Genomic DNA, 22,614 nt, shown 5'->3' with positions numbered 1-22,614 from the left:
ATAAAGACAAATGCAATGCATTGGAAACAAAATAAAGACAAATGCAAAGACAAGTATTTGAATGCAAATAGTTCCTCACTGAAAATGAACAACGAAGAAATTGGTATTTGCTCTGCAACGTATTGAGATACACTAGAAAATGTCAGGAACTCCCAATGACGCTAACACTTCCAGAAGAGACAAGAGGCAGATGGATGAAGGCAGAGTTCAGCTAGATTCATACTGGAACACACTTTCATCAAGTCCAGAAGGGACGTGTAAACTCTACTGAAGACAGTGCTTAGGAATCTGGCTTTCTCTATAGAGAAAAAGAAATTATGCATCATTTGTTGATTTCTTCTACACATATTCACCGAACACCTGATAAATGCCAAGTTTTACCATTTCTTTCAGGGACTGAAGATCCATTTATGATTCAATGTTTCAACCTTTCTATAAATTAGAATCTGGTTGAATAAAAAAACGAATGAAAGAAATGAATAGACGATATGTTAGAGGGTGGCGTGCACCGTGAGACAAAAAGTCAGTCAAGAGGCTAGGCAGTTGAGCTGGTGGTAACATGACACTGAGGCAGGGGTGGGGCTGAGGCTGGGAGGATGGGGATGGTAACGAAGGTAATGGTATAGTGGTGCTCGTGTTCATGGTGGTCATGCTGGTGGGGGTGAAGGTGTTCTTAGACTGGGAATCCTTTAAGCGGTTGACTATTTTATTCGTTTTTAGAGAAAACCTCATGACAAGTGTTCTTTGGGCACGGAAGTGAAAGAAGTGACGAAGTAAGTAACTCAGACAGTAAAGTGTCAAAGCCATGAATGGAACTTCCAGGAATAGGAAGGAAGCATATGTGCCTGGAGGGACGGACATATGACATGAGGGTATATGGAAGAGCTGGGCAAACTCATGAGAATCAGAGAAAGGCAACGAGTTAGCATGTAGAAAACAGACACACGCACAAACACACAAATACACCAAGTTTGCCTTCAAACAAATCTGTTTCTTTCCTTCAATGTTTAGTCATATTCTAACATGTTGTTTTCCCTGTGGTCTACATTGCTCATGTTTTTTTTTTTTTAATATTTTTATTTATTTCTAGGAGAGAGAGAGAGAGAGAGAGAGAGAGAGACAGCGTGAGCAGGGGAGGGTCAGAGAGAGAGGGAGTCACAGACTGAAACAGGCTCCAGGCTCTGAGCTGGCAGTCAGCACAGAGCCCGACGCGGGGCTCGAACCCACGAACCGCGAGACCATGACCTGAGCGAAAGTCGGACGCTTAACCGACTAAGCCACCCAGGCGCCCCTACATTGCTCATGTTTACTGTGATTCCAATTTAGAACAAATCCTTGGAACATTGTGAATCGTCAGCCTCTTCACCTTCTAACACATTTTTGTCTGCATCAAGAAAACGATGAATGAATAGGCGCTAATGTAAATGTGGGTTTTTTTTTTAATCTGAACCTCTCAATATTAACAACTTAGCCAATTTCAAAATCATTAACTTATGTGAACTCTTAGTAATCCTTTAAGTAAAGGATACATTTCCTGGAACTTTCACTCAATATTTATTTCATTTTCAATAAATCCAGAAAAAGCCTATATAAGTTCACAAGTCAATAACTGGCTTAAGTCACATGTGTTCCTTATGTGGAGTATGTCAGATTTACATCCATAAGTCCAAATTTCTTGCCGCGTTTTGTATTCTATTAAACGGAACACTGCATATAGAAATGAATGATTTCTAAAGAGGAGTTTTAGTGCATCTCAGAAACTGTCTCTAATGTTTTCCACCGTATCAGTCCCTTTGGTAGCTGAGAAACGTCGGTTCTACCTTGAGTTGTTGTAACTGGATTGTCAATGTAGTAGCATTGAAGACCCTGAAAAGAGACAACAATTCTAATGTGCTTAGGTTGAAAAGTCTCTTGGTGAAAATTCTAGAAGATAAATGTTATCCCTCATCCCTTTGCCTGATGTCAGGTCTTCGTGAAATAAGATGTGCAATCATGAATCCACATTCCAGGCAGATAAGCTCGTGTTCACCTTTTTCTATCTCGCAAAAGTCAGTCAAGAGGCTAGGCAGTTGCGATGGTGATAATATTGGGCCTTAATGGACCTTTGAAATAGACAGGTAATACATTAATGCATTCTTACTGCAAAACATAAAAAAAATGGTATTGATCCCAAAGAATTTCATAAACTCTACATATCCCTAAAGTTCCTTTCAAGGCTCACATCTATTACCAGCGTTTTATACTTCTAGACCTTATTCTATGTACGTACGCAGAATATAAATAGTTGTCAGATATATTATCAAGTATATAACTGGTTGATACTGTAGTAGATTTGAATTATTTGTAAGTAGAATCTGTCAATTTTTTCTTCTACTTTTAAGAGGAATTTTAAATAAATATATATAAATATATACATTTGCTTTTTACATCTATATAGGCTGTCTATCAAAAATGGGAAATGTGCAGAAGATGTAAACACTGTTTTCTATCTCAAGCCTACTCTCATTGTGAGTCGAAATTCAGCTTTTTATGTCCTATTGATTTTAGAAACAAGTGTCAGCGTCAACATCAAAGATGATCCTAAATGAACACGCGTACTTGATGAGAACGGGTATCCTTTCTGTTCACCAATGTGAACACAGCACCTAGAGATGAAATGTCATGTCACTATGTACTCAAACACCCCTGCATGACCAAATGAATGCACTGGGAAAAAGAAATGATTGCAGATACAATGATGTGGCTATTTAGTTAGAGTATCTTCAAAGTGAAATTTGTTTTGGTGAGTTAGCTCCAAAAGTAGATCCATAGAGAAACATATGGTTACCCCGTGGCTCAAAACAGATCGCTAAGCCAGCAACATTGTCTTGAAGTGTAATTTCTTTTTCCTAGAACAGACTTTACCAGTGTGTCAAAATGATCACCGGCATGTTAGATTTCCTATTGACATCACCATCACCACTACCACCAACATCATCATCATCTTCATGATCACCTTCATCACTTTTATTCATATTCCTACCTGCTCTTCTTTTTCTTTGGTTTCTTTTGCTCCTCAAGTCAATCATACTTATTTTAGTACCTCCGTTTCCTATCCCACCTACAATTCCCACTCTATTATGTGAAGAGACATTTCAGTCACTGAAAACTTATGAATTAGAGAATTAAGAATAATGAATGAGTGTTATTCTTTCACAAATAACATAACACTAATTTAACCAACTGATATCTGAAAAGAGATTAGTATACTGATCCACATAGAAATGCATTTCTGTCTGTATTTTCCCACACTCAAAATCCTTTACACCCCCAAATGAAACATTCCACAGAAATTCAATTATAATACAGTCAAAAATGAAAATACAGCTTCTTATAAACATTTTTGTAATGTTTATTTTTGAGAGAGAGAGAGCGAGAGAGAGAGAGAGAGAGAGCACAAGTGGAGGAGAAGCACAGAGAGAGGGAGACACAGAAGCTTACGCAGGGTCCAGGCTCTGAGCTGTCAACACAGAGCCCAATGCGGGGCACGAACACAGGAATAGTGAGATCATGACCTGAGCCAAAGTTGGATGCACAACCGACTGAGCCGCCAAGGCGGTCTGACAATAAGTCTTCTTTATCTTTCTGTTCAGACTTGCTTCTCCTAGCAAACCACTGTCCTCTAATTGGCCCTTCTTATTTGTAAAGCTCCATCCCTAATGACCAAGACATCCACATTCCTTGGCCAAGTTGAGGTGCTTTGTATCCAAACTCCAAACTATTCCACTGCAGTTCAGGCAGGGCTCCTTGTTGCGGACAAAATGACAAAAGACAAGACACACACAAAAGACAGACACAGACCCAACTCCGGCCGGAGAAACAATTCTACGCAAGCCCCTCTTGCGATTTATTTTATAGCCCGGTAACTGGATACAAACGGAAATTTAAAAGCTGCATTCCATTACCAAATAAGGGCAAGTAGCCAAACACATTTCAAGGACTGTGCGGAGCAAAGGGAGGGAGGGACCACAACATGTTTACGAAGAGGCCTGCTCACAATTGCAGCCTCCTCCTTATTTCTAAGGAGGGCATATTCCCTCGTGTGAGAGCGGATCATTAACCTTGGAGATTGTGTGCAGGCCCCTTGACAGAACATCCTGTTTGAGGCATGATCTGCCCAGGAAGAGAGTCCCATATGAGGCACATCTCCGCGACCCTAACCATGCTTGCTTGTGCTCACTGTCTGACTTCCACATCTCCCCCTTTTTTCTAAGAACCGGTAGCAAAGTGTAAGGCGGCGAGAACGCGTTGTCTATTCTTTTTTAGTTGTTGCCTTCGTCGCCAACACCGGAAGACTAAAACACTAACATAGCATAAAAGTATTATGAAGAAAGTATTCACGAGAACAGTTCCAATTAGGGTATAACATGTCCAAGAGGATTCAAATTATTCATTACTTTCTGTAATCCCTTAACAGATCGGACCCAGTAATGTCAGGTAGCGTTTTGCTAAATGTAGACAAAATTTGCTGGTCTAACTTCATCATTTCCTTCGTGAGGTTTAGATGCCCTTTTAATGACTGTTTCACCTTTTCCCAACCTTCACTCATGTTAAAAGGCACAGATGTGATACATAATTGAGAGGAGTTCCAATCACATTTCAGTACACTTTTTGTGGAGAAGACAGTTATTTGATCCCCAAGCCACGAAATGGTATGTTGAAGATTGAGTACATCAGTTGCAAGTGGTGCATCCAGATCACGTTGTTTTTGCCATAATAAATGAGAGTCTTTTTGCCACTCCCGTACACAGTCCGCTGTTTGAATCACTTGATGCAAAGCAAGTCCAGCCACGGCAGCGGTTGCAGTCACTGCAGCCACTGCAAGAACGAAAGCTATGATGAGTCCAAGCATGCGTCGGGATCGGTGACACAAAGTTTGTATAGCAGTCACCCAATGAGATACAGCCAAAGAGTCCGACCAAGGTCTTGTCCCATTTACAGGCAACCATGCTTTGGTTCAAGTTTTCACAATTACCAATGAAAAATTAGAGTTATCGATTTGTGTTTCAAAACTTTTCCACCATGACTGATTTACACATTGTGAGAAATTACAATGATTACATGATATAGATCCCTCTGTAGCATTCCAAGTTCAATTCCCTTACAACAATGCGAATGGGTATTTTAGACAAGCCGTAGCAGAATAGGATTCATTAACATGCAAGTTAACATGAAAGGGACCTGAACTGTCAGTCTTATTCAAATTAGAGTTTCCTGACCCTATGGTGAGATTCTCTGAAACTGCCCAGGAGGTCCAAATATTCCCTTGAAATTGGGGATACCCTAACAATTGCAACTGAGGGGTAACGAGTGCAAACTGCTGCCATTTTATGGTTTCATTACCGTTATCCATTAAAGTACCATTAATTCGATGCCATTTGAAAGTTTTTAGACCATTTTTCCAAAATTTGATCATGACCAGGGCTCCGATCTACAATAACAAATCCAGAATAATTCATGACCTTAAAAGGCCGATGACCTCGGCATCTTTCCCATTCCAAAGATTCTAGAGAAGGAATAAAAAAAAATTAGAAGGGCATAATGGTATAAAGGTATCAGGATGGTGACTCTTCGGCGTCGTAGAGGTGTTGACTCCCCTGGTGGAAACAAGCACAGTAAAGAGAGCAGGATGATAATTAATATAGGTTAGCCCCCAGGTATTATAAGAGTAATGATTATGCTTTCTTGTAGAGAGGTGAAAGGGATATCCTCCGTGCACAGGGGGAGACCCTCCACTGCAACAGTAACATTACTTATGTTATATTGATTATTATGATGATACAGATGCTCAATTCTTCCACACGCGGGTGGTGGGAAGAATGCAGTTTCATCGGTGCATACTTGTACTTCAGGTTCACCCCAAGAGAGCGCTCTCACAAGAGGAGGATTAGGAACATAAGCCTAATAAATGTATTCTATCGCTTGCGCATATATTACCTGACAGGTAAAAACGGCCATCTTTTCCTCTTCTTTCCTTCGAAAATGCAATTCTGCTGCTAATAGATTTTCTTTCCTCCAAATCTTCAGAAAATTTAAACTCAGTAAGTTTCTATTCAAGATGTCTTTTGGTTTCATAAATCTCTCCTCTTCCCCCTTTTTTTAATTTTTTCAATGTACTCCCGAAAAGTACGATTAGCTCTTTCAATGATAGCTTGTCCTTGACTATTACAAGGGATGCCAAAAGTATGAATTACATGATATTGGGATAAAAAATGAGCTAATTTTGCAGATTGGTAGGCGCGTGCATTATCAGTTTTCAATTCAGTTGGGACCCACATAACAGCAAAACATGATAATACATGAGTAATAACAGCATCAGCCTTTTCAGAATGTAATGCAGTAGCCCATTGGATATGTGTGCATGGATCTATAGTATGATGGACGCATTTTTGTTGTCCAAAGGATGAAAGAAAAGTTACATCCATTTGCCATACCTGATTTGCTTGCAATCCTCTTATGTTGACACCTGGTGGGGTAAATGGTAAGGTAAAAGGTGCACAAACAGACCAAGAGCAAACCATGTTTTGAGCTTGTTTTCGAGCAATAGCATACGATTTGTTGAATCCTTTAGAGTTAGTATGTTGCAAACGCTGTTCTTGTTTTGCTGCTTCTATAGGAGAAAGCAATGCATCAATTACGGCATTTCCGAAGGACAAGGGTGCAGGAAGGGCGGAATGTGCACGGATATGGGTAAAGAAAATGGATTCTGAACGCCGCAGGAGTGATCGTTGTTCCTGATAAAAACAATGTGTCAATATCTGTCTTAAGAGTTAGAGGCAGGGAACCCTGAGGAAGCTGCAAACAAGAGAGAACAGCATACCGGTTAACAGTGTTAACAGGGAGCTGAGGAAAGCCTTGCAGAAGTAAAGAAACAGCCCACAGTTCAGCAGGCTGTACAGACGAGAATGAATGGGGAAGGACTTTAGAACGTTGAAAGGTCCAATATCCAGCGGTGTTTATTTTTGCCTCAGTAACAACAGTGTGTCCCTTAACTGGGATATCTGAAATAGGAGATTGAGGTATCATGGGGTTAGTTCGAAGAAAATCAATCAATTTAGATGACGGATAGTGATTAGAAAATGAACCCGGAAATGAAGCAAGGGAAATCTGCCAATTTTCATTCAATTGGAAATATAAAGCTCTCTGAGCATTCGTTAATTGAGTAACAATCTGGTGTGGAAGATCCGCCCAGGTTTTCTGGTGTTTTATGTATTCTATTTGGAAACAGGAGGGGGAGGCGAAGGCAGAAGAGGCAAGTTGACAGCAGGAGGCAGAGAAAGAGAATTAGCAGTTTTAAAGTTTGTGAGCTTAGACAGAGGAGTAGACGTAAGGTTTGTTAGGCAGTGTATACCAGTCTGGAGAAGACAAGGAACTTCCCCGAAACAAAAGGAGTTTCGGCAGCTGCTTGGGAATATTCCTTAAAGTCCCCGTCCCCGAGGTAAACCAGCCACAGTTGGCTTCAATTATAGCCATTAATCTGGGAAAAGAATGAGTGAGAAGCCCTCAACATTTCCTAGAAAGAGGAACAGAGACCAGGAGAGAGTTAAATCCCCCTCAGTCTAAATTTATTTCAGAGAGACCAAAAAGGTCCCCTTTATGAGGATTTTCCGGATTTTGGTTGGGCACTCTTTTAGTGAGGCAATGTCACAAAGACAGTTAAAGGGTTGGGGGTGTCCTCTCTAATGAGGAGACCTGTCAGATGTCAGTTTGGTCGTGTCCCAAAAGAACTTAAGGGATGCTTAGCTGTAGTGGTCTCAGCTTTGGAAACTATTCCGATGCCACCATAGACTGTATTCCGTTTACCACAAAATCTCAGACAGGCACAGTCAGTCTCCAGAGGCTTTTTGGGACCTTAAGGGTGCCCACCCGCGGAGCCACAGAATCAAATCCAGCAGGCAAGAGAGACCAAATTGCATATTCACATCTATATATATACACTAGAGGTTAGTAGATTCCCTCCCACAGGAATTCGACAGAGAAGACTAACAATGACAATGACAAACGGGACAAAACAGATACAGAAGTCGCCACAAAAGAGGTTGATGAGTTTGCTGAAGGGCCAAGTGACTTCTCGGTGTGCCCTGGGGGAGGGAAATAGCTGTGTCCAGCTTTCCATTTAATCCCCCAGACAGAAGCACATGTGCATTTAAGGATCCAGATGATAAGTTGTTTTACTTCATTTTTTCATAGTAACAAAACTGGGAGTATTCCATGGACTCTTGGAAGGCTCGGTATGTCCTTCTTTAAGCCTTTCTTCCATAAGTTGTATTGCTGCCTTGTTTTGAGAAGGGCCATTGTTCTATTCAAACAGGAGTATCTGGCTTTCAAGGTATTGGGTCAGTAGCAACAGGAACAATGGTCAGATTGTGTCCTCGAGCTCTGATACTAATTGCTCTAAGGCCTCGAGCTTCATTTTTGGTAATGGAACTGCTCAATCCATTTAGGAGTATTAATTATCCATGTTAATGGGAGTGCCCGAGGACCTTGAGCAGTGGCCACTAGTGTTCCGACGGAATGGTTACAGAAGCCCCCATGGGAGAGAGAAGATCCCTTCCCCATATATTCATAGTTATACTAACAACATAAAAAGTGACAAAAGCTGTTTTTCCATTATGGCATTGTAAAGGATGAGTACTTTTCCAAACATCTGCAATGGAGCCCAATCCTGTCAACATTAGAGGACTTTTGTCTTTGTTCCAGTCCCGGGGCCACTGTTGAGAGGAAATGAGTGAAACGTCTACTTCTGTGTCTATGAACCCTTCACAGTTCCTTCCTTGTATGGTCCAGGAAAGAACGGGGCGAGAATCCTTGATAAGCATTTCCCAAAATATATGTTGCCCAGTACTTCCAAAACCTCCTGACCTTTCATTCGGAAGAGCAGAAAAGGGAAGATAAGAGAAGAGAAGTATTTGTGCTATACGTTCTCCAGCCAATAGTGAAAGTGTAATAGAAGTAGAAACCATGATGAAAATTTCTTCGACCAAATCAGAGTCTATAACTCCAGGAGTTACGTTTAGGCCTCTTGAAGCTGCGCTGCTGCGGCCCAATATTAAGCCAAAGGTGCCTTTATGCAATGGGCCCAATATGTTTGTTCTTCATTTATAAGTGCCACCTCCTGGAGACAAAAGCACATTTTCCGCGAGAGGCAAATCAGCAGCCGCACTCCCTAAAGTTGTAGAGCGTAAATCCGACACCATGAAAGGTTTGGCTATTCCTGAAGTAGCAGTCATCTCTAAGGGTTGTTGGAAAACAAAGGGGTTCCTTGAGGAGTGGGAGGCGCAGCCAATTGAGCCCTCGGCATTGTTCTTGGGCCCCGGGACTGAGGTCCGCTAAGTAGTTTCCCGAATGTGGGTTGCCAATAGGATTGCCGTATTTATCAGTTTTAGAACGACATTCATTGGTCCAATGAAGCCCCTTGCCGCATCAGCGGCAAAGTCCAGGGGGCTGATTTCGTTTTGTATCTCCTTGTTTTGCCCTCAAATTTCTGCAATCCTTTTTCCTCTGTCCAAGCTTCCCACAATGGTCACAATGTCCGCCCTTAGAGGGCTTCGTAGCCTGAGCCAAAGCAGTAGCAAAAACAGCAGCAGCATTATGTTCAGTTCCTCCCACTCCTGAACAAGCTCTAATATATTCAGCTCTAGAAGCTCCCTGCCCCTTTACAGGGCAAAAAACACGTTTACATTCCGGGTTTGCATGTTCAAAAGCAAGTGTCTGCAAAAGTATCTCCTAGATTTCATCACGTCCAACAGCCCGCTCAACAGCCACCCGCAATCTAGTAAGAAAATCCGTATAGGGTTCATTGGGTCCTTGTCAAGTTTTTGTGAAAGAAGGCTGAGCATGGCCAGTAGGTACACCATGGCTCCAAGCCCTAAGAAATACCTCGCGCACCTGTGGTAAATCCTGGTCAGAATATCGAGCCTGATCTCTTAGGGCTCGAAATTGTCCCTCTTCCATCAATTTATCCTCCAGGGGACCAGGAGGGTTCTGCCCCTCATGAATTCGAGCCTGCTCTCAGGCTTCCTCTTCCCACCAGCTCCTTAATTGTAACCGTTGGGATCCTTCAAGCACAGCCTGAGCTATAGCTTCCAATTCCAGGTGTAGAACCAATTTTGTTTTCCTTATAGATTCAAACATAGCGAACAAAAGGGGATTGGGACCATATTGAGCGACAGGAGCTTTAAGATCCTTGAAAATTTTACATTCAAAAGGCGAATATTGAGGGCACTTTGGGGATGAGCACTGAGTGTTATGTGGAAACTAATTTGACAATAAACTATTTGTAAAATAAATAAATAAATAAATAAATAAATAAATAAATAAATAAATAAAACACTCTTAATGTTAAAAAATAAATAAATAAATGAATAAATAAATAAATTAATTAAAAAAACAAAAGGCGAATATTGAACATTAACCATATTGTTGGAGCTGCTTGCCACTGAATTGGAAATAATTGTTGGGGATCAATAAAACCACCAGAAGGCACAGGGATATAATCATCATAGAACATGGACACAGGCAATGAGAAGGAATGCCCGTCTTGACCTACATCCTGAGCCTCATGAGATACCGGAAAAAGAGAAGCATAGGGAGGGGCCGTTGGACTAAGAACCTTCTTTGTTCCTTCATTTTGTGTTTTCCACCATTTTTGAAAAAGTCGGGTCACTTTATCAACCCCGTCGTTCCCTTTAGATGATGAGGAAGCCTCACTACAAGGATCAGATTCGGCATCTGATTCCCCAGCCCTGGAATGCAAAGCGGCGGCCGCAGAAGCATCATTTAAAGCGGCAGCATTTGATTCTTTTTGTTTCTCATTTGGAACTTCCTCATAAACCACCTCAGATTTTGTTGATTTAGTTTCACGATCTGTAGAAAGCTATGCGAGTGCTTGAGTGATAGCACTACATAGAGGCCACTATTTCAAAGGAATTATGGTACCCTTCTGATGCTGTTTCCGTAATTCCTTCTGTATTAATTTCCATTCCTTTAAGTTTAATTGTACTTTGGGTTGGCACTTAAATCCATTACAATGCTGCTCCACAAGGCGAAATAACTCAGATAAACGGCAACTAGATGCCTTCAACCCGATGGAGTGGAGAAGTCCTTTGACTACCTCCGTGTATGGTGCCTTTGCTGATGGGGAATCCCCATAATTTTCCCGAAAGTTCCCCTGCCTTGGACCTACAATCCCCGAGGGGTACTCATCCTTTTGGTTTCGTTCGCGCTCAAGCCCCACGTTGGGCGCCAGTTATTGCGGACAAAATGACACAAAGACAAGACACACACAAAAGGCAGACACAGACCCAACTCCGGTCGGAGGAACGATTCTACGCAAGCCCCTCTTGCGGTTTATTTTATACCCCCGTAACTGGATACAAACTGAAATTTACAAGCTACATTCCTTTACCAAATAAGGGCAAGTAGCCAAACACATTTCAAGAACAGGGGGGAGCAAAGGGAGGAGGCGACCACAATATGTTTACGAAGAGGCCTGTTCACAATTGCAGCCTCCTCCTTATTTCTAAGGAGGGCATGTTCCCTCGTGTGAGAGCAGATCATTAACCTTGGATATTGTGTGCAGGCCCCTTGGCAGAATATCCTGTTTGAGGTATGATCTGCCCAGGCAGAGTGACTCGTTTGCAGACACATCTCCGTGTCCCTAACCACGCTTTCTTGTGGTCACTCCTGGGCTACCACCCTCCTGAGGCAGTAGGCACAAGGTTTGGTCTGCCATCAGCATATTCAAGTTGAATAAATAGTACGGTTGGGTCACAGAGGGCAAGTGGGAGAATTCCTTTCTCCACAGGGTGCACCAGTCACAGAGCCTTTGCCATTCCTCCTTCATGCCAGAGCTGTGAGCCTTTCAGTGTTCCAAGAAGTTACATGAGAACAGCCATTCAAATGCAGGGACTATTTCCTACAAAGTTCTAAAGCCAAATAAATGTGTGCTGTTTCTGTCATGAAGATCTCTGATGTTGGTTTTATCTCATAATAAACAGAAATTCAAAAATTACTTCGGCTCATTAGGTGATCATATACTTAATCTAAATATGCCTTAATTATGTTATACTTTTTAGTTACTCTTTTAGAGTGTGAACCACAGGGAGGCAAGTTTTATTCATTTCTAATTATTATACCCCCACAATGGTGTCTTCAGAAAACAGTAAAAACTTTGTTTTGGGGGATAATTCATTTTGGAAACATGCTTGTAATCCAAAGCACTTGTCTATCAAAGCAAACTTCAAGAACCATTGGCTCAGTTGTGATCACGTGATATTGGCCAAATGTACTACTCCTACTTCAAATCATCACTCTTTTGTCCAGTTATTAGAAATGTTTGCTCACCTTGCAGAACACTTGCAGAATAAGTTACTTGCAATCCAAGGTTTTACTACTTTTATTCTTTTAATATTTATTTCTTTTTTTTGAGAGAGAGCAAGCATGCAAGTGGGAGAGAGGCAGAGAGTTGGGGGAGAGAGTATTCTAGCAGGCTCCATATTGACATTGCCTAGCCTGACACAGGGCTTCATCTCACAAACAGTGAGATCATGACCTGAGCCAAAATCAAAAGGAGATGCTTCACTGATGGAACCATCTAGATGCCCCCAGAATAGATCTTGATGCATTAATAAGTGAAAATCAATTCTATATGGTATGTTCTCTACATTATTCCAAGAAAGGCGATTTCTTTTTACTTTCAGAAACCAAGCTCTTTCTTTCTAGCACTAGGCAAATACCAGCTATAAAAAGTTTTCAACTTGTCTTCCATTACAAATATATTAAGAATTACAATGCCAGTGATTGAACTGTACACTCTATCCCTACAAAATGTCAAGTTGTTACAGTTCAACTGTTAATTATTTCTATTTCCTGATGCCCTGGTGATCGTCTTTAGAAGTACACATTTTGAGAATTCAATACATTTAACTCTCTGCTAGAATCATTTAGACTAGTGGAAAGAGCAAACCCCTAAATCACTAAAGCTGTTAATTCTTATTATGTTTAAAAGCAATTCGCCATGAGAAAGTAGTTTATCACAGTCAGAGTCATCCCCACTAATTTCTCTTTCACAGAGTTGTTTCACCATGTAAGGAAAACATCCTCTATGAAAGTATGCATACAAGTTATAATAGAACATGATATGAAAGCTTCACACATATATTTAGTTGTAGGTGAAACGAAGTTCAAGATGAAGAAGAGGGAAAGGAAATTTCAGAATATTCAGAGATGTTCAAAATTTTGACCCTACGATGAGACATGTATCCTGGAAATATTATTATGAGAACAACAGGAAGTGAAGACCATAAAATCAGATATTTACGATTTGTTGCAAGTCTGGTCATTTCCTTATCAACCCGAGTGATTATGTCTTTCACACACACAAAATATGAAATAAAATCAGAGATTGGAAGATTCGCCAGTCTCAAAAGGTCACTTCTTCACAAATTAATCTAGAAAACCAATGTGGTCTTAATTGAATCCTTGCAAGTTATCAGGAGCCAACAACAAGCTAATTCTAAAGTTGATATGGAGAGGAATAAGACCCAGATTACCCAACACAATAATGAAGGAAAGAATGAAGTTAGGGGACTGACATTACTATACATTAAAGGTATAATTGTCACATAGTGTGATACTGGCAAAGGAATAAAAAAATACACAAATTGAGAAAAAGAATCCAGAAATAGACGCACATAAGTAGAGTCAACAAATCTTTGATGGAGGAGAAAAGGCAATAAAGTGGAGCAATGACAGTCATTGCAAAAATACTGGGGAACAACTTGACCATCAAAGCAGAAATTGAACCTAGATACAAGTCTTACCCCCTTCATCAAAGGAACTCAAACTGGATCACAGACTTCTATGTAAAATGCCAATCTATAAAACTCTCAGAAGAAAACATAGGAGAAAACCTACATGATCTTGGGTCCGGTCATGGCGTTTGAGATAAAATACCAAAGCCATAATCCATGAGAGAAAGACCGGATAAGTTGGATTTCATGAAACTAAACGGTTTTTCTTCAGGAAAGACACTGTCGAGAGGATGAAAAACAAGCCAAACTGGGAGAAAACACTTGTAAAAGACACTTCTGAAAAAGGGTGGTTGTTCAAAATATAGAAAGTACTCTTAGAGGGGCGCCTGGGTGGCTTAGTCGGTTAAGCGTCCGACTTTCGCTTGGGTCATGATCTCACGGTTCGTGGGTTCGAGCCCCGTGTCGGGCTCTGTGCTGACAGCCAGCTCAGAGCCTGGAGCCTGTTTCAGAGTCTGTGATTCCCTCTCTCTCTGACCCTCCCCTGCTCATGCTGTCTCTATCTCTCTCCTAGAAATAAAATAAAAACATTTAAAAAAAATTCTAAAAAAAAAATAAAAAAAAAGAAAGTACTCTTAGAATAATCAAAAAATAAACAACCCAATGAAGTAATAGTCCACATTTCTTCATAGACACCTCACCAGAAGAGGTGGAGACAGCCAACAAGTAAGTGTATGAATAGGTGTTCCACATAATGTGACATCAAGGAAATACCAATTAAAACAGCAATGAGATACTACTATGTACCTATTACAACTACCAAAATCCTAAACACTGACAACACAAAACACTGGTGAGAATGTGGAGCAAAGGGAACTCTCTTTCATTATGAGTTGGAATGCAAATTGTACGGCCACTCTGGAAAAGACTTTGGTGGTTTCTTGCCAAACTAAATACACTTTTACTGTATTAACCACACTAGCCATTATGTTCTGTGGTATTGACCGGAAAAAGCTAAACATGTGTTTACACAAAAACCTACACATGGGGATGTTTACAGCAGCTTGACTCGCAGTTTCCAAAACCTAGAAGTAATCAAGGTGTCCTTTCAGGAAGTGAATGGATGGATACATAAAACATGGTATAGCCAGATAACGAAATATTAACCAGTACTGAAAATAAATGTGTGGGGTGCCTGGTGGGTCAGTCAGTTAAGCATCCGACCTTGATTCCAGCTCAGGTCATGATTTCATAGTGTTGAGTTCGAGTTTTGCACTGGGCTCACAGCTCAGAGCCTGGAGTCTGCTTCGGATTCTGTGTCTCCCCCTCTGCCCTTCCCACGCTCACACTAGGTCTCTCTCTCAAATAAATAAACACTGAAAAATTCACATAAATAAAAAATAAGAAAGCAAATAGAAAATGATGCATCTCTCAAATACAGAAATAACCCAACAAACAAATGAACTATCAATCTCTGTATCAAACAGTATGGAAAAAAACTTAGATGTGTTTTAGTCACTGAGTGCATCCTCAGTAGACATCAACAGTTACTAACGGTTCTTCTACAACGAAGTGCAAGAACAGAATCTGAACAGGTTACCTATTTTATGATTCTAACTCGATGGCTTTCTGGAATAGGCAAAACTAGAGACAATAAAGGATACGTGGTTGCCAGAGTTTGGGGGAGTAGGAGGGATGGATCGGCAGAACAGCGATTTTTAGGGCACAGAAACTACCCTGTATGTTACGATAATGGTGAAAACACGTCTTATAACTTTGTCTGTACCTACAAAATGGAAACCACCAAGACTGAACCATAGTGTGAACTATAGTCTTAGGGTAATTATGATATACCACTCTAACTTCCTCAACTGCAACAAATATTCTGCTCAGACAGGCAGGTCTTCCTGATGTGGGAAAGCAATGCAGGAGTGAGAGTAGGGGTCAATGAGAAATCACTGTATTTTCCCTTCCACTTTGCTGTGAACCTAAAACTTCTGAAAAAATATCAACTCCATCTAGAGGTACCTGGGTGGCTTAGTCAGTTGAGCATCTGACTCTTGATTTCGGCTCAGGCCATGATCTCATTGTTTGTGAGTTTAAGCCCCACATTGGGCTCAGTGCTGACAGTGTCGAACATCTCTCTCTCCATCTGTCTGCATGCCTGTCCCCAACTCACATATTATTTCTCTCTCTTTCAAAATAAATAAAGTTTTTAATATTTAAAATATAAATTCTATTTAAAAATTTCTGCAGTGGGGCGCCCGGGTGGCGTAGTTGGTTAAGCGTCCGACTTTCGCTCGGGTCATGATCTCGCGGTTCGTGGGTTCGAGCCCCGCGTCGGGCTCTGTGCTGACTGCCAGCTCAGAGCCTGGAGCCTGTTTCAGTCTGTGACTCCCTCTCTCTCTGACCCTCCCCTGCTCACGCTGTCTCTCTCTCTCTCTCTCTCTCTCCTAGAAATAAATAAAACATTTAAAAAAATAAAATAAAAATTTCTGCAGTGATACAAATATAAAAATCAATGCAATGCATAGTTGGAAAACATTTTGCATGTTAGTTTCTGCTTGAGAATTAAAACAGGGCTATGGTTGATATTCAGTAAATGGTTGAATTAGCAGTGGAATCAAAAGAATAAGATGGTTTTATATTACCTATAATCCGTCTTAGCTACAAAAAGAGAGCTAAGAGATAAAAAATGAAATGTATTGAAATATAAACCTGAAGCTACTGGACAAAATGGGTGAGGTCTGGGTCTGCATGGAGTCCGTTCTTACTCCTGCAGAATAAAGACCAGAAGTAATTGTCAGGAAGGTTGGACAATAGATCAGGACTCCAAGGTTGAAGCCAATGCCAGGAGGAATATTAGCCTGCTTCAGAAAGAGACAAAGAAGAGGAGTACAAATGCAAAAAAACAATCAGTCTCAAATAGCTCTGGATGCACTTCAGGGTATGGAGGGATGTAGGAGAAGAGCTTGGCATTCTTCAAGCATCAAAATGGAAGCTAACATCCCTACAGACCCTTGACTGTGTCTGGAGAGTCCTCTGCCAGAGAGTGGTCACTTCAAATTGCCACTGACACAGAGAAAGAGGTTATAAAGGTGGGTGACACATTCCTAAATCATGGGTTGTGGTTGTTAATATAGGAGGGAAATGAAATCATTCACAACAATTTAAAAAACGTTTTAATGTTTTTAATTTATTTTTGAGAGAGAGCACTGGCAGGAGAGGGACAGAGAGAAATGGAGACAGACAATCTGAAGTGGGTTCGGTGCTGACAGCAGAGAGTCTTATGTCTGGCTGGAAGTCCGGAACTGTGAGATTATGACCTAAGATGAATTTGGACACTTCAACAACTGAGCCACCCAGGTGCCCTCAAATAATTGTAAAAAGCCTGACTTCCCTGGAAATAGAGTCCTGTTCAAGTAGACAATTTTTAGTCATGTCCTCAAAATACAAAGTCAATTGTGTTAAGTTAATGAATTGATGACAATAGTCTACAGAAGACGGAATGATTCCGAGGGTGAAGGGCAAGATGGCGGAGACGTAAGGAGCTCTGTACTTGTACTCGCCCCCATACTTCACATGGAAAAGTTATGAAGCCATTGGAAACCTTACAAAACCTGAGAGATTGATAGAAAAAGGACGCAGAATCCTCTGAGAAAGCCTAAGATGAGTGTGAACATGGGAAGATAAAATCGGGCGGGAATTGGAGACTCCAGGGTGGGAGGCTATCCCTCTCTGTGGGGATTGAGGGGAAAAAGAGAGAGTCCAAAACAGAAAAACCTCTGCTAGGGGGAGAAACCACCAGTCGGGGCATAGAAACACCCTGCCCGCCAAATACCTGCACAGCAGTTCCCCTCGCGCCAACTGGTCCCTGAGGGGCTGAGTGCACAGACTGCTTCTTTGTGCTTGCTCCTGGCTGGATGCACTTCTGGAGTAGCGGCGCTCCTGCCGCCATTGTCCTCCCGTTGGGCTTCGTCCCCTGGAAGAGCCGCGCTTGGGCACCGAGCGTCTGCGCTCCTGGCAGGCTAGAACTCTAGGGGGAAGGTAAAGACCTGAAACCTGTGAGATTTGCCTGTGAGTTCGCGTTTCGGGTGAGGAGCATAGAGGTTCCTGGTTTTCCTCACTCCAGCTGGCTCAGCGCACCTGGCAGGCAAGCCTGCACCCATGCTCGCCAGCCCAACCCAGAGAAGGAAGCAGCAATCCTGACTCCACCACCAGAGCCGGGCAGAAGACTTGGAAACCCCCCTGAGGGGATTGCCTGGGATGTTGTGTCTTAGGCAATTTCAGCGGGGCGTTCAGACTGGGATTTAGAGACTGGGACTGCCCTGCGTGGAAGAGTGCAACCAACTTTGGCTGTGCCCCCAATATGGGGAGTTTACACGCCCAAAAAAAGCGAGGTGCAGTGCTTTGTTCAAGAAGAGACTGGAGCACCGTCACTCTCCTCCCCACGACCGCCAAGGCAGAACTCCCGCTTGAGACATTGGATCACGCCACGCCCATCCCTGCTTGAGAGCTGCCCTCCTTTTTTTTTTTCCTTTTTTTTTTTTTCTCTTTTCTTTCTTTTTTCAACAGAACTGACCGGATTAACTCCGGTCACCGGCTTGCTTCAACAATCACATCTAGTCCATTCTGTAGATGTAAATGCTACACTTAAGGACGTTTTCATCTCTTTCTCTCAGGAGTACTTAGACTATATAGACTCTCTGGATAATACCAGCGTTCTTCTCTCACCTATCCAACCCTACTCTACCCTTTACCTCTTTGAAAAAAGCTTCTTATCCCTTCTGCCTGTTCATTCTATTTCCAATTTTGCCTCATCCCCGCCCTGTCTTTTCTCTTTCTCTATGCTCTTCAACCAGTACTGCATACACACAGGTATTTAACTGTAGCTGGAAAATCCGGTTATATGCTTGAAACCATTATTTGTCCATCGGTTTTCTTCTTTTTTTCCTTTTCTTTTCTTCTTTTTGACCCTTTTATGTATTTTATACTCTCTATTATTTGCCCTCCCTCCTCCATCTGCTCTCTTAACTTTTTCATTTTCCCTCTCAGTTTGCATGTTAGTTGAATTACTCTGTGCGTTTGTGTGCCCCTGCTGCCTCTGTGTTTGTCTGTCTGTTTTCTTTTCCAGGGCTACCTCAAGAAACAAGCCAGAGTACACAAGGTGGAGAGTCCCAAATATCGCTATGAATAGGAAAATAAAGTAACCAGGGTCCCAACAAGAGAGACCAAGAGATACTATTCAAAAAACACTCTCTGAAAGGATAGGCCCTGGACAGTCAAAGAGTCTTCTTGGATACAGAAGTGCTCATAGGTGCAGAGAGCATACCAGGTCATTAAAACTAACAAGAGCCGGAGAACTAACTAAAATAATGAAACGAAAGATCTCTCCTCCAAAGAAACTCCAAGAAGAAATGACAACTAATGAGCTGCTCAATACAGGTATAAGCATCATAACTGAAGAAGATTTTAGAATAATAATGGTAAAATTAATAGCTGGGCTTGAAAAAAAACATAGGGGACATCAAAGAAACTATGGCTACAGACAGAATGGAAAATAAAAATAGACATGAAGAATTAAAAAAATGTGATAAATGAGATACATAATAAATTAAAGGCCTTGAATGCACGGAATAAAGAGGCAGAAAGGAGAATAAGTGATTTAGAAGACACCATTATAGAAAAACAAGAAGCTGACAAAAGAGAGACAAACTGATCCAGGAACATGAGAGAAGAGTTCGAGAGCTCAGCGATAAAGTCAAACGCAACAATATCCGTATCATAGGAATCCCAGAAGAGGAAGAGAGAGGGAAAGGTGCTGAAGGAGTCCTGGAACAAGTTATAGCAGAGAACTTATGCAAATTGGGGAAGGAAGTAAATGTTGAAATACAACCGGCTCAGAGGACTCCCCTCAGACGTAACTTGAAACGATCTTCTGCACGGCATATCATAGTGAAACTGGCAAAGTATAAGGACAAGGAGAGAATTTTGAAAGCAGCTAGGGAGAAAAGGGTCCTAACATACAAAGGGGAACCTATCAGTTTGGTGACGGACCTATCTACTGAATCTTGGCAGGCCAGAAAGGAATGGCAGGAGATCTTCAATGTGATGAACAGTAAAAATATGCTGCCAAGAATCCTCCATCCAGCAAGACTGTCACTCAAAAGAAGGAGAGATAAAAACCTTTCCAAGTAAACAGAAATCAAAAGAATTTGTCACCACTAAGCCAGCCCTACATGAAATCCTGAAGGGGGTGCTCTGAAGGAAAGGTTGCAAGGAACAACGATACCAGAGGCACCATCAGAAACATGAACCCTACAAAAGATACAAAGATTCTAAACCCATATATTTCAATTATAACACTGAATGTAAATGGGCTGAATGCTCCAATCAAAAGACATAGGGTAGCAGAATGGATAAAAAAAAAATCCATCTATATGCTATCTACAAGAAACTCATTATAGAATGGAAGATACCTTCCGAATAAATGTAAGGGGATTTAGAAATACATATCATGCTTTAGGAAATCAAATGAAAGCTGGAGTAGCTATACTTATATCAGACAAACTGGACTTTAAATTAAAGACAATAACAAGAGATGAAGAAGAGCACTAAATAATAATTACAGGGTCCATCCATCAGGAAGAACTAACTATCATAAATATCTACACACTGAATATGGGACCACCTAAATATATAAAAGAGTTAATCACAAACAGAAACAAGCTTATAGATAAGAATGTGCTAATAGCAGGGGACTTGAATACTCCACTTACAGCAATGGATAGGTCAACTAGACAGAAAATCACTAAAGAAATAATGGACTTGAAAGACACGTTGGACCACATGGATCTGACGGATATATATAGAAATTTACATCCTGAGTCCAGGGAATTTACTTTCTTCTCAAGTGCACATGGCATATTCTCCAAGATAGATCACATACTGGAACCTAAAGCAGCCCCCAATAAATATAAAAGAATTGAGATCATACCATGCACACTCTCAGATCATAATGCTTTGAAACTTGAAATCAAGTACAGGAAGAAGTCTAGGAAACCTCCAAAAACATGGAGTTTAAAGAACACCCTACTAAAGAATGAATGGGGCAATCAGGCAATTAGAGATGAAATTTAAAAATATATGGAAACAAATGAAAATGAAAACACAACAATCCAAAATCTATGGGATACGGCAAAGGCAGTCCTAAGAAGAAAGTACATTGCTCTCCAGGCCTATTTCAAGAGATTAGAAAAAGTGCAAGTCCAACATCTAACAGCTCACCTAAAGGAACTAGAGGCAGAGCAACAAGAACGCCCTAAACCCAGTAGAAGAGAAATAGTAAAAATTAGAGCAGAAATAAACAGCATAGAGACCAAAGAAACAATTGAACAGATCAGTGAACCCAAGAGTTGTTTTTTTGACAAAAGAAACAAAATTGACAAGACTCTAGCCAGACTAATCAAAAAGAAAAGAAAGAGCACCGAAATAGACAAAAGTATGAATGAAGATGGACTTATTACAACCAACCCCTCAGAAATACAAGCAATTATCAGGGAATACTATGAAAAATTATATCCCTACAAATTGGACAACTTCGAAGAAATGGACAAATTCCTCAACACACACTCACTACCAAAATTCACATGGGAAGAAATAGAAAACCTGAACAGACCCATAACGAGTGAAGAAATCGAATCAGTGCTCAAAAATCTCCCAACAAATAAGACCCCTGGACCTGATGGCTTCCCTGGGGAATTCTACCAGAAATTTAAAACAGAATTAATCCCAATTCTTCTCAAGCTATTCCAAAAAATAGAAATCGAAGGAAAACTTCTGGATTCATTTTATGAAGCCAGCATCACTCTGATTCTCAAGCCAGACAGAGATCCAGCAAAAAAGGAGAACTACAGGCCAATATTATTGACGAATACGGATGTAAAAACCCTCAACAAGATCCTTGCAAATCGAATCCAGCAGCACATAAAAAAAAAAAAAAAAATCATCCACCGAGATCAAGTGGGATTCATTCCTGGGTTACAGGGCTGGTTCAACATTCGCAAATCAATCAATGTGATCCATCATATCAATAAAAGAAAAGATAAAAACCATATGATCCTGTCAATAGATGCAGAAAAAGCATTTGACAAAATACAGCATCCCTTCTTAATAAAGACTCTAGAGAAAGTCGACATAGAAGGAACTTACTTAAACATCATCAAAGCCATCTATGAGAAGCCTTGAGCTAACATCATCCTCAACGGGGAAAAACTCAGAGCTTTCCCCCTGAGATCAGGATCACGACAGGGATGTCCACTCTCACCATTGTTGTTTAACATAGTGCTGGAAGTCCTAGCATCAGCCCTTAGACAACAAAAGGAAATCAAAGGCATCAGAATTGGCAAAGAGGAAGTCAAACTTTCACTCTTTGCAGATGACATGATACTCTACATAGAAAACCTGACAGACACCACCAGAAGCCTACTAGAACTGATCCAAAATTTCAGCCAAGTTGCAGTGTACAAAATCAAAGTACAGAAATTGGTTGCATTTTTATACACCAACAATGAAGCAACACAAAGAGAAATCAAGAAACTGATCTCATTGATAATTGCACAAAAAATAATAAATTACCTAGGAATAAACCTAACCAAGGATATAAGAGATCTATATGATGAAAACTATAGAAAACTTATGAAGGAAATTGAAGAAGACACAAAGAAATGGAAAAACATTCCATTCTAATGGATAAGAAGAATAAATATAGTTAAGATGTCATTACTACCCAAAGCTATCTACACATTCAATGCAATTTCAATCA

This window comes from Hyaena hyaena, unplaced genomic scaffold, assembly GCF_003009895.1.
Source record: "Hyaena hyaena isolate Hyena2069 unplaced genomic scaffold, ASM300989v1 scaffold_2056, whole genome shotgun sequence".
In the NCBI taxonomy this organism is placed as follows: Eukaryota; Metazoa; Chordata; class Mammalia; order Carnivora; family Hyaenidae; genus Hyaena; species Hyaena hyaena.
The sequence above is the reverse complement of the archived record's forward strand: the minus strand, read 5'-3'. Positions refer to the sequence as shown.